At 47.9% G+C, this 13121-nt stretch overlaps 1 protein-coding gene across 1 annotated transcript in view; it reads right to left on the bottom strand.

Moving 5' to 3' along the window:
- The window catches only part of B3GNT2 (UDP-GlcNAc:betaGal beta-1,3-N-acetylglucosaminyltransferase 2), a 31098-nt gene extending 22196 nt beyond the window's left edge, over positions 1 to 8902 (bottom strand). Inside the window, exon 1 of the mRNA XM_082642505.1 lies at positions 8619 to 8902. The gene's annotated coding sequence lies outside the window, so the exon portion shown is untranslated. The remainder of the gene's footprint in view (positions 1 to 8618) is intronic.
- Positions 8903 to 13121: the final 4219 nt, after the last annotated feature.

Genomic DNA, 13121 nt, shown 5'->3' with positions numbered 1-13121 from the left:
CAAGTACCTACTTAAACCAAGCAATGTTTCAAACAGACCACAAATAATGAACTTATATGGCCAATTACCATAAGGTTGCTAAGGGCTTAGACGAAATATAAAGCACAGTACAGGGGATAAGGATGCGGACAGTCAGAGAAAGCCTCTCTTCTCAGAGGGAAGGTGGAGGGAAGGGGGCGAGACAATTCCAGGAAGAGGGAACAGCCAGTGTAAAGGCCAGAGGCTGGATAGCTCAAAGGCCAGTGTGGCTGCAGAGACTTGAGCTGGGGGAGAGGTAGGAGAGCCAGTGAACTGAGCCAAGGGCCTGACAGGTGACAGAGAACTTTGGCTTTACCACGAGGGAGACTAGGGGCCAGTGGAGGATTCTGAGTAGAGAAGTATGTAAAGCAATTTCAGATTTTAAATATCCCCCCAGCTTCCTTCTGAGAATAGACTGCTGTGGGGCAAATAGGAAGCAGAGAGCCCCATCAGGAGGCCGTAAAATGACCTGGAGCCATGATCACACCCACCTCACGTCCACCTCTCTGGCTCAAGTCATCCTCCTAAACACAAGCCTGACCATGATAAGTCACCACATCCTCTCCACAAGAACTTTCCATGGCTCCCCATCACCTCCGTAACTATCAAGTGTCACTTCTTCACATGGTCATCAAGGCTGCACTGTGTCCTATTACCCCTCCCTAAGCACCATGCCCTCCAAACCCACAGGATCACCTGCTGTTCCCCTGACACATTGCTACAAGCTTGCAATCCCCAACTGCCTCTGCCCTCCTTTCTCTGTCTCTAAAAGTTATTTATTCATCCATCAGGGCTAAGCCCAAACACAACTTCCTCAGGAGCCTTTCCTGGCTGACCCCAACACTGCACTCTTCTTGCACCTCTACCAGACAGCTCTTTCATCAGTTCCTGGTTAGAGTTCCCACCAGATTGCTAACTCCTTGACAGCAAGAACTGTGCCTGACTCATCTAGGAATACACAAGGGGCCAAGCACAGTGCAAGGCTTCCACTAAATGCTCAATCAACGCATGTTGGCTAAATGGACAAACTGGCCCTTTTGTTATATATCTTCTTGAGGTCTTGTCGGGTGGAGGGGTGGGCAGAGTTGTCCAAGGACAGGTTTTCCCCCTTGGCTACTGTAATCTGGAGGACAGGGGTCCCTCTGATGGAGTCCCTGGGGACTCCATGGTACAATCACAAGTAGGGATGTGGGGATGGATCTGAACCCAGACATTCAAAGTCTTCTGTCCTCTCAGCCAGGTATCTCTAGGAAGGCCCATACAAGTTGCTTTACATTTGCCCAAAGCGTTGGCAACATGTTTTTCCTAGTCTCATTCTAGAAGTATACAGATGTAGACAAAAGCACCTAGAAGGATCTCAACCCAGTTAACAGTAATTACAGTATTAAGAGATGGAATTAACTTTATTTTCTTTTACTTTATCTTGACTTTTTCCCTAAATAAACATAAGAAAAAAGTCTCTTAGAATGCCATAGTACCATAAAGTTACATTTAAAAAATGGTTCCAAAAATAAAAAGCTTTTAAAAAAAGAAAACAAAAACCACACACACTGGAGACATGAGACCACTGAATATACAATACCACTTACAGAAGAAGACTGTAAAAACTGAAGACATTTTAAATGGGTTGTATGAAGCATGCAATTAACAACTGACCCTGTGTTTTCACTTCTGAAATAATTATTTTACAAAACATAAAGTAGTAAAACATTGTTCTGGGCATCCTGGGCACTTACTGATGCCTCTTATCTAAATTAAACTCTTCCATGGGTTTCATAAACACGTGTAAACTAGCTGTCATCACTGCATCTTAGCTCACATCACACAGGTGACCAATCAGCTCTAAATGGAACATTTCAATGACTGTCATTTTATGACTTACAGAGGAAATGTCAATTAAAAACAATAGGGGAGGGGGCTTCCCTGGTGGCACAGTGGTTGAGAGTCTGCCTGCCGATGCAGGGGACACGGGTTCGTGCCCTGGTCTGGGAGGATCCCACATGCCGCGCAGCGGGAGAGGCCACAACACTGAGAGGCCCGCGTACCGCAAAAATAAATAAATAAATTAAATAATAATAATAGGGGATCAACTATCAACAAATAATATGTCTTATTTAAGCTGATGCTACATCAACAAAGTGTTGACTCAACAAAGATTTGGCTTCTAACTTTCTTCTTCTTTTTTTTTTTTTGCGCAGTACGCGGGCCTCTCACTGTTGTGCCCTCTCCCGTTGCGGAGCACAGGCTCCGGACGCACAGGCTCAGTGGCCATGGCTCACGGGCCCAGCCGCTCCGCGGCATGTGGGATCTTCCCAGACCGGGGCACGAACCCGCGTCCCCTGCATCGGCAGGTGGACTCTCAACCACTGTGCCACCAGGGAAGCCCCCTGGCTTCTAACTTTCCATAAAAGACCTACACAACTTTTATAGTGAAATAGCATATTAAAACACAGAAGATACAGTTGCTTTAGTTACCATCTTTTTAAAGAAATAAAAGGGGGACAAAGGCACTGTGTGTATGTCAGGCACAATGCTAGGTATTTTAGGTGCATGATCAAATGAATTTTCTTAGCAAATCTGAGCTAGATTATCTCCCCTATTTCACTAATGAGGAAACTGGGGCTTAGAGTAATTTATCACACAGTAGCCACCGTCACACAGTAAGTGGCAAAAGTGGAACTCAAATCCAGGTCTGTTTCACAAAAGATTACACACTCTATAATTCTGGAAATGCCACTTACATGAAGTTCAAGAACAGGCAAAACCTATCTATGACGATATGCAGCACATCTAAGATGATATAACAAGTCAGAATAATGGTTCCCTTTAGGGGCTGGAGACTGACTGCAAAGGGGCACAGGGACCTTCTGGGGTACTGAAAACGTTTTCTTCTTGATCTGGTGGTGGACACACATTCATGAGCTGCACGCTTAATATTAGTGCACTTTACACACTTTACTGTATGCTACGCCTCAAGTTTAAAAAAAAAATGCTCATTTGATTGACTCCAAGTTCATGTTCTTTAACCACTAAACCATCATACCACTATTTGACAGAACCTGACCACACTCTAGAATTGATTCTCTTGGATAATCAGTTTTATAAAACATTCTGGTTAAGTGAAGTACATCCTAATCACATCAGAGTGAAGGCATATGAACAATAAGCTTATTTTTAAATGCCACAGAATGAACAGTAGAAAGTATCAATTTCCTTCCTACTGGGAATTTCCTGTCTGTAGCCACATCAGAATAAAAATAATTTTAAACCTTGCTCTAAAGGAATGTTCACAGATGCACAGAAAATAATTTGTAACAAAATTCTTAATGGGCTTCCCTGGTGGTGCAGTGGTTGAGGGTCCGCCGGCCGATGCAGGGGACACGGGTTCGTGCCCCGGTCCGGGAAGATCTCACGTGCCGCGGAGCAGCTGGGCCCTGAGCCATGGCCGCTGAGCCTGTGTGCCCAGAGCCTGTGCTCGGCAACAAGAGAGGCCACAACAGTGAGAGGCCCGCGTACCACAAAAAAAAAAAAAAAAAAAAAAATTCTTAAGAGTTATCTATGGAAGTACCTAAATAAAACTACACAAAATATTTCAAGACATACATTATAACTTTATCAACAATGTTGACCCTCAAAGGAAGTTTGAATTTTGTTACAAAAACTAAGACAAGGCAAGAAGACAAAGGTGGTGGGCAAAGTGCATAAATCTCACAGTAGAGACAACACAGTGAGTGTAAAAATCTCAAAGCAGAGTTATAACAAACAGAAAACTCAAATAACTTTTCCCAGCAGTAAGGTGATTGTGCCACATATGCCCTAATAACTAATTCTCCATCGAGTAGCAAGTTCTTCCCACCAAAGCTTTGTTCAGACTAGCAAAAGCCTCATCATCAGCTGGTGATGATGAAATCATTACATCATTTCGCTCAAAGCCTCACCCCACACATACATATATCTCTTAGTCGAGTGGTAATTGTCTCTCCTGAGAGAGGAATTTATTCATCCACAATTTGGAGACATAATGGCAAGCACCTAGTTACAGTTTTACCACCTTTGGGGAAGTGGGGAGGGACAGCTGGATCCACACCTGCTGAGTGTATGGTCTTTACTGGGTGCTTTTGAGTATGCAAGCCAAGAAACCCAACCTTCAAATTCAGAGCCGAGTTTAATTCATGTTTTAACATTCTGTACACACCAAAAGTGCCAGGCAGGGCTTCCCTGGTGGTGCAGTGGTTGAGAGTCTGCCTGCTAATGCAGGGGACACGGGTTCGAGCCCTGGTGTGGGAGGATCCCACATGCCGCGGAGCAACTAGGCCCGTGAGCCACAACTACTGAGCCTGCGGGTCTGGAGCCTGTGCTCTGCAACAAGGGAGGCTGCGATAGTGAAAGGCCCACGCACTGCGATGAAGAGTGGACCCCGCTTGCCACAACTAGACAAAGCCCTCGCACAGAAACGAAGACCCAACACAGCAAAAATAAATTAATTAATTAATAAACTCCTACCCCCAACAACAACAACAAAAAGTGCCAGGCAATTGACTGAAATGATTTTAGTTTCTCCTGAGCATTTGCATATAAGACCAAAAGGCATTTATGAGAATTTTTCAGTATTGATAACTTATGCACCACTATGGGGCATGTGCAAGATTACATAACCAAATATTATCCCAGATGCAATAATTTCAATGTTTATAAAAGTAACCATTTATATTTATTAGTTTTTAAAGTCCTTAACAAACTGCTCAATAAAACTGTCAAAAAAAAAAAAAAACCTAAGTAGAGTCAAATATTGTAGCTATTAAGCAAGCTAGAATGAATGAAAAGCACTGACCCGGTATGTTAAGAACAGAGTGTGCTTTAAGTACATTCACAGCTCTGGTTCAGCATTCCTAAATTATGGTTGAAGGGGAAAACAAAACAAAACAAACAAACAAAAAACCCCAGCATTGTCGGAAAACATTAAAACTTAAAAGTTTTGAAGGGGAGCAAAATATGCCACCCCAAGATATGTCACTTTGACACAATGACTATTTTGAATTAAAGTTACTTGAGAAAACAGCCAGTGTAAGGACATTCTGATCCCCCTTTGTCCCCCTGAAAACAGGAGATAAATCTTCCGTAGGAAGGTACCCTCCCCTGCACCAGGAGGGTAGAAGGCATTCTTATCACCAGAGATAGGGAATTCAGGGCTGAGAAGCCTGCACAAACCTTGTTACTTCTTCACTCATCAGTCACCCTAAACCCAAACCCCTTTTTTTTTTTTTTTTTTTGCTGTACGCGGGCCTCCCACTGTCGTGGCCTCTCCCGTTGCAGAGCACAGGCTCCGGACGCGCAGGCTCAGCGGCCATGGCTCACGGGCCCAGCCGCTCCGCGGCACGTGGGATCTTCCCAAACCGGGCCACGAACCCGTGTCCCCTGCATCGGCAGGCGGACTCTCAACCACTGCGCCACCAGGGAAGCCCCCAAACCCCTTTGTTTTGTCAGTTCTTCACAAATATATTTGTTTCTTTGTCTCTTTAAAAGGTATGAAAGCTGCCTGCTTTGGTCACTTCTTTGAGTCGCATATTTTTATCCTTGTACATATGAAATTTGTTTTTCTCCAATTAATCTGTCTTATGTCAATTTAATTATTAGATCAGCCAAAGAACTTGGAGGGGAAAAAGAGAAAAGTTTTCCTCTCTTACAGTTTCAAAGTTTGAGAAACAAAGGATTCACTTTATCCCTGCATCAGCTGAAAAAGCCCCATACATTTGTATCCAGAACATCTTAGCTTTATACCAACAATGCACTGGGTAAAGCAAAATGATTAACTTTTTTGGGTTCTCATTCATTTCCTAATGTAACTTTTTTTTTTTTTAAGCCATGCATCTGGGCAAACTGTACAGTGAAAAATCCACCACGAATTATCAGTTCCACTTTCCTATTTTTAGCAAACCTTTAGTATCTCAGAATTAGAGAAATCTAAATTGTGGGCTTTTTTTTAAAACAAGGAAATTTTCAAAATTACAAGCCACCTATATATACTCAACTCTCCATCCAGGAAACCCAGGGGAAAAAAATTCATATTTTTTACAAGCATATTATGTTTATTTTCCTCAAAAGATTACCTCATTCCCTGGATTTTAAAAACTATCTGCCATCTGCCAAATTTGGCTGATTTCAGTCTCCAACAAATCTAAATGGTTACTGTTTTTGGTAAGGGGAAGTTGGTGCCTGGAGGAACTTCTATATTGATTACACAATGATCATCACTTATTAAGCACTTCTTAACCGCCCCCCCCCCCGCCATGATGCAGAGCTAGGAGTCTGGCAAACATTATCCTATTTGTCCTCAAAAACAATCCTGTAGAGCAGACACTACCATCCCAAAACCAGACATGGAAAATGAGGCAGGGATGATAAACAACTTGTCCAAGGTCACAGAACAGTATGTGGCGGAATCAAGACCAGTGAACAGTGAAGGTGGGAACTCAGAACTCTTATGGAGAATTAGGCCTGCATCATACACATGCCATCTGCACAAAAACTAAATGAAGAGCAGTGAGCCCCTACTGCAGGAAGATTCCCAAGGGAAAAAGCAGTAGCCCAAACCGAAAAAGTACTTCCGAATGGCAGATCTAAATATAAAGACATTTGTAAAGGCTTGGCAGTAGGAAAAGGTTTACTCAAGTAGAGTGCTATAGGGCTCCCGAACTTCCCCGGTCTTAAAATCCAATCTGACTTAAGAGCACAGGGAGTCTGTGCAACATTCTCCCAAATTCCACCAGTCTTAATAACCTCTATTCAAAAGAAACAGAAAGGACTTCCCTGGTGGCGCAGTGGATGGGAGTCCGCCCGCCAGTGAGGGGAACTTGGGTTCGAGCCCTGGTCCGGAAGGAGCCCACATGCCGCGGAGCAACTGAGCCTGCGCTCTAGAGCCCGCGAGCCACAACTCCTGAGCGCACAACTACTGAGCCCACGAGCCTAGAGCTCGTGCTCCGAAACAAGAGAAGTCACCTCAATGTGAAGCCGGCGCACCCCACCAAAGACCCAACGCAGCCAAAAATATAAATAAATAAATTTTTTAAATAAATAAAATAAGATAAATAAATAATAAATACAAAGAAAACAGAAGAGGGAACTAGGGCAGTGGGAAGAAGTGACCGCCCAGCCCTATCCTTCCTCTGGGGCAGCTGTCAGATAACACATGGGGGAGACCACGCAATGGCTTGGGTTGAGAGCCCTAGGACTGGGCTGGGTCCCCGCCTTTCTAGTCCCATTCTTGGCCCTGTCGGCCACCTCTTTAACCAACCCATTACCTCCCCGGAGCAAAATTACACTGGAAGGATCTGTTATAACAAGTAGAAGCCCATATTCACCAACTGGCTTTGCAATCTGAAATCTACAGCAAGGCTCCAACAGGGGAGCGGCAAGAGAGTATGGTATAATTGTTCCAAACTACCGTTCTACGAAGTTGGGGAAGTTCAGGAGGCCATGGGGGGCAGGGGAGAAAAGACAAACATACCACCCCTACCTTTTAAGAAGGAGAGGGAGCCTCCTCGACAACCTAGGTTTAAAACGTATATATTATTTTCAGAGATGAGCTTTCACGCTGTGACACTTGTGGGGAGTATCTCGGCTGCTCCTCCCCACTTGATGGGGAGCCAGTAGGTTCTGGGGCTCCCCAGCCCTGAGTGGAAAGCACTGTGGCCTAGAAATTAAGGTGACTCAGTTTTATTGCCTCCAGAAGGGTCCGCCTGCCGTCCCGGGGCAGCCGTCAGAAACCGCGCCCGCAGCCCTCAAGGAGTCCGCCCCGAGCAGCCCCACGTCCACCCTCCACTCCAGGTGTTTCTCAGAGGCCGGCTAGACACGCTCCCGCAGCACCCACCCTTCCCCCTCCCCAGGTTTCGGTCAAGTAGCCGGGTTAATCATTCAACGCGGGCGCTGTGGAATATTTTTGTAGAGGTCAAAGCAAAAGGTTCTTCCTAAGTTTCACAGAAACCAGCCTTTAGGGACCCTGAGGTAACAGTGGCAGGCGGATGGGGCTGGGGAGCGACTGCTGGCGGCCCTGTAGCTCACAGAACACCTGATCTCCCCATGCGGCACGGCAGGCAGCGCAGTGCGAGGGTGGGGTGCGGGGGTGTAGCGCGAAATCCAGCAGGGCCCCCTCCCCAAAACGCCTGTGCAACCCAGATGAGGACGCCAGGCCTCAGACGCCCCTTCCCAACGCCTGCATCACCCCGGCGCGCGCTTCCCCGGAAGTTGGGGTGCAGTGGGGAGGCGGAGATGTTCCCGGGTCCCGGGGTGTGTGTGTGTGTGGAGTGGGGCAGGAAGCTCAAAAAACAGGCTGCCGCGGGTTGCGTTATCCTCTTCCTCTAGGGTAAGGAAGGTGGCGGGGGGCCGAGGGGGAGGACCGGGACACCTAAACGCCGTAGAAGCCACCTAGAGACTGCTTCCTGCTCTGGGGCGCCAGTACGAAGCCGGAACCGGCGAGGAACGGGGCTGTGGAGGGAGAGAGGGTGGGCCAGTGGAGGGGGAGCCGGGGACCAGAGAGCTAGGAGGGCGCAGAGACGGCCTGGGGAGGAGGGAGGCGGCGGGAGTGCACACCCGCCCGGCCCTACCTTGTCCGGGAGCAGCTCCTGCTCAGCGGGGCGGGGGCGGGAGATCGCGGCTGCATCCACGACCCGGCCGCTCCGCGCGGCTCAGCCCGGCGACCGCCGCCGCTCTCGCTCCATGCGTTGCGCCCGCGATGGGCGGTCGGGTGGTGTCCGCGGCGGGACGGCTCCGCTTCGGCCTGGCCCCGGCTCGGCTCAGCTCCGGCACTTGTTGCCGCCGCCGCCACAGCGCCTCACTCCCGGCTCCGGCTCTGGCTCCTGCTCCCGGCGCCGCCGTCGCCGCCTCAGGGCTCCCCGGCCCGGTCCCGCCCCCGCCCCCGCCTCATGGGCCAATCAGGTCCGGCACCGCCCCTTACGTCACCGCCCCCACCGCCCCGCGCCCCGAGTTTGGGGAAGGCACAGCTCGAGTTTGTCCGGCGGTGGATGCGCGGGACCCGCGCAGGCTGGTTCTCCTCTTGGCATCCGGGGACCCTCCGGGCCCTCACCTGGAAAGCAAAGGCTTAAACTGCGGGAAGGGGACCCCAAGAACTAGACCGTCGGGGAAAAAGAGCGGCTCGAAGTTCAAAAGAACTATTTTCCAACTCCAGTCTAACCTAAATCCCTCTTGTTGTCGCCCCTCTTTCAGTACATCTGATGTTGGGAAAATAAGCACATGGCCTGGTGAGGACTCCAGTGGCGTCTTCTGGCCGGAGTCAGTTTGTGACGGGTCCTAGACCGAACCCCGGCCGCCAAGTGCTTGGGCAGATGTGTCCCCGCAAAACCCAGGGTTCCACCATGGAAGATGGGGGTAGCTAGGGGGAACCAGAGCCAAAATGGGACTTGACCATTGCTCTCTGCCCATCCAGTAGCTGCCGCCACCTCTTAGGTGCCCAAATGACACCTACTTGACACTGCCATGCCATCTTCGGTTTTATGAAGTCGCCCAGAACATGGGGAGAGAGGAGTTTTAGTTCTCTTTGTGGTGTCCTGTAGAGGGTTTCCTCGAGGTTCCAGGCGAGTCTCCGGAAGCCAGAAATGCGAGGTGCCCAGACGCTGGGCCTCGAACCCGCGCCGCGGCCCAAGGGACAGGGCTGACCCTTGGGCAGGTACCTAGGTGCAGCCTTAATGGTTGAACAGTGACATACATTTCCCCCGCAGGATGGGGACTTGGCGCTAACCACACCCAGCCGCTGGAATTCCGGGGACCACGACGCACCCTCCTATCCCAGCGCCCCCGCCGGCTCGCCAGAGCACTGCATTCTTAGGTGAGTCCAAGTTGCTGCTGACACAACTTTGAGGGCCCCAGGTAAGCCCGGCGCGACCGGATGGAGAGGTTGCCCAGTGCAGTGCAGTCAGCTCCTTTCCCTTGCTCTCCGCCGGGAGGTCAACCTGGCCAGAGGCGCACTTGAAAACTCCCGTCTCTTGGTATTTATTTATCTCTCCACGAAGAAAGCAATCCCCTTTAGATAATCAGACTAAGGAATTAAGAACACCACACCCTCAATTATTTGCATTTTTCAGAAGGCTTTCTGAGGCGGAATTAGTTGAAAGAGAAGGAATTGCTAAAGTAGTAATTTCAGGCACCTTTGAGCTCAGCCTACTCAACTATGGGCCCTTACTCTTATTCCAAACTCAGAGCGAAAAAGAAGAGCAGGTGGACGCACTGCTGGATGCACTGAGCCACGTGGGTAAGGTCCTCTAGAAACAGGAATTCTGAGTCAGATCTGGGAAAGTTTTGATTTGCAGCCTTCAGTCCTTTTTGCTTTTATGTTGATCACATGATTCTCCTAAGACTGGGATGTAAAGTCCAAACAGTCAGATATTTGTGTACTCATAGAAAAACATCTGGAAGGATACAGACAGGCTGTTAACCACCATTACCCCAGATGTGGGATTGGGGTTTCAGAAGGAGGGGAGATGAGTTTTATACCCTTATTGACTTTGAGTTTTGTTTTTTTCCAGTTATATTAACTCTCATAATTTAGAAAACTAATGAAACATTTTTAAAGAAATAAAGATATTAGAAGTTCTTTTAAGAACTCTTCAGAGTGTATAAATTAATAAACAAATGAAGCCTGAGTCTTTCATTCTGTGTCAAAATAATTAATCCTGAGTCCGTGTTCCTTGGTTTAAATAAAAATATCTCTGGCAGCTCTTCTGATCTTTAAATGCTGTGAGGGGACAAGACTGACATCTGAAGATTTTTTTCTGCCATCAGATCAGTATATTGTTTCTACACATATGCCTTCCCTTTAAATGCACTCCCACTAGCCACAGACATACTTTCAGGGACTGCCAGCCAAGGGGTTTTAGTAAAGGAACTGCTATAATGTCAGCTGGCAACCAACAAGGAAATTAAGCTGTATCCTCTGCAGCTGCCAAAAGCTGCCCAGACCCTGAAATTAAAAAACAAGGGTATTCTCTTCATAGTGCCATTAATTAATGCAGCTGGGAGTGTATCTGTAAATGTTACACTGTGTCTTTGGGGGAATTACTCAATGCTGAATTCCACTATTCCGCTAAATTACTCCATGCGAAATGCACATTTGGCTGCAGTCTCTGCTCTTGGACCATCATGAGTAGGTAAAGATGTATTCATTTATTTAACAAATATGTGTTGACCACCTACTAGGTGCATGGCACAGGGCTAGGCACTGAAGTGGTGAACGTAGCAGACACACTCTTCCCTCTTGGAGCTCACAGTCTAGCTGGAGAGAAAGGAGCTTAGCAATTAAATGCACTATCAATTGTATAATTACAGTTGTGATATTGGCCAAAGGGAGTGCAAGGTAGAGGGACCATTTGTCTGGGGAGTCCAAGGGGAGGTGACATTGAGCTCTGAAGGGTGAGCAGGATTTACTCAGGTAAAGAGGAGAGGCGAGTGGAAAAGAGTTCCTGGCAGGTTCACACTACGAAGGGGGGTGTGGTTGAGGAGGAAGTTGGAGAGGTAGGCAGAGACTAGATCATCCAGGGTGTACTGTACCATTTTCAGTAAGATCACCCTGACTGCAATGTAAAGAATGAATAGGGAAGGGGGAGGAGGGGGTGGAGGGACAGTTAGGAAGCTGCTGCTGTAATATAAGGGAAAGGGCTGTTTGTCTAAGCAGTTGAGCAAATGGAGAGAAGTAGATACCAACAAAACCTGGTGATTGCTTGGCTAGGGAGGAATCAAGGAGAAGTCCCAGGTCTCTGCTTCTTCAACCAGATGGATGGTGGTGCCGTTTTCTTAGTTGGGGGACCCTCAGGGAAAGAGGATTGAGAAAACCTTGCCAAGGTTCACATTTGGTCAAGGTGGGTTTGAGATGTAAGATGTCCAAGTGGAGATGTTGAGTAGATGTTTGGCTGTAGGGTCTGGTTCTCTGTGGAGAGGCTGGGGATGAAGTAGCTGGTATAGAGGCAGCAATAAAGTCCCAAGAGTGAGATGGTGTCCTAGGAGAGTATAGAGTTCTATCAGAAGAGGGCCTAGGACTGAGCCTGATGAACCCTTATCTAAAGGCTGGCCAGAGGCAAACTATCTGGCAGAGGTGAAGGAGCAGCCAGAGAGGCAGGAAAAAAAAAAAACTAGGAGATCGGGAAGTGGGGTCATGGAGCCAGGGAAAGGATATTTCGTAAAGAGGCAGTAGCCAACAACACTCAAAATGGCTGAGAGACCAAGGGAAATGAGGCCTGAATATATCCACCAGACTGGGTGACCTTGGTGCCATTGGGACTTTTACAGAGCAGTGACTGGTGGAGTGAAGGGATGGAAGATAAACTGGAGTGTATTGAAAAGTGCGTGAGAAGTGGAGAAATGAAGAAAGGTACTGACTACAGGCAAATCTTGAAAGGGTTGACTGTGAAGGGTCAGAGATAGAAATAGCTGGAAAAGAATGTTTTGTCAGCAGTGGGTTTATCTTAGTTTATATTTATTTATTTTAGGGTGGAATACATTGAATGTGTTTAAATGCCAATGGGGAAGACCTTATAGAGAAGAGGAAGAGAAAGGTACAGCAGGGGAAGGATAATGGACAATAAAGGTGGGTCCTGTGACCATGGGAGAGGATGGAACCAGAATCTGGGTGGAAAGGCTGACCTCATGCAGGAGGTCACCTCCTCTATTATAACAGCCAGGGCGCGGTTGGAGGTCAACTGAACCAGGCAGGTTTGGTATGGGACATTGACTTCCTCTTACTCTGGGGAGGAGACTGGGAGTGGGGCAAGAGAGATGAGGGATTTGAAGAGAATGGAGAACGTTTGACACAGTCATTGCAGAAGGTGAGAAGGTTGAGATGACCAGAGGTACGGCAGGATGGCAAGGCAGGCTGGCAACCCTCCTAAGGTTGGTGGCTTGAACTTGTAAGGTGCCCTTTGGTCCTCCTCTGTGATTTCCTCCAGCAGAGTGCAGCTGTCTGCTCTGGTGCAGGCTCAGATGAAGGAATTGCTAGGGCAGAGGAGCAAATTCCTTTTGCCAAGGAATTGAGAACCTTGGCAAACGTGGGGTTGACATGGTGCGTGATCAGAGAGAAAGGACAGAAGTCAGTGGGCTGGAAG

This window comes from Mesoplodon mirus (assembly GCF_964341445.2).
Source record: "Mesoplodon mirus genome assembly, chromosome: 14".
Classification (NCBI taxonomy): domain Eukaryota; kingdom Metazoa; phylum Chordata; class Mammalia; order Artiodactyla; family Ziphiidae; genus Mesoplodon; species Mesoplodon mirus.
This window is presented reverse-complemented; position numbering and strand designations above follow the sequence as displayed.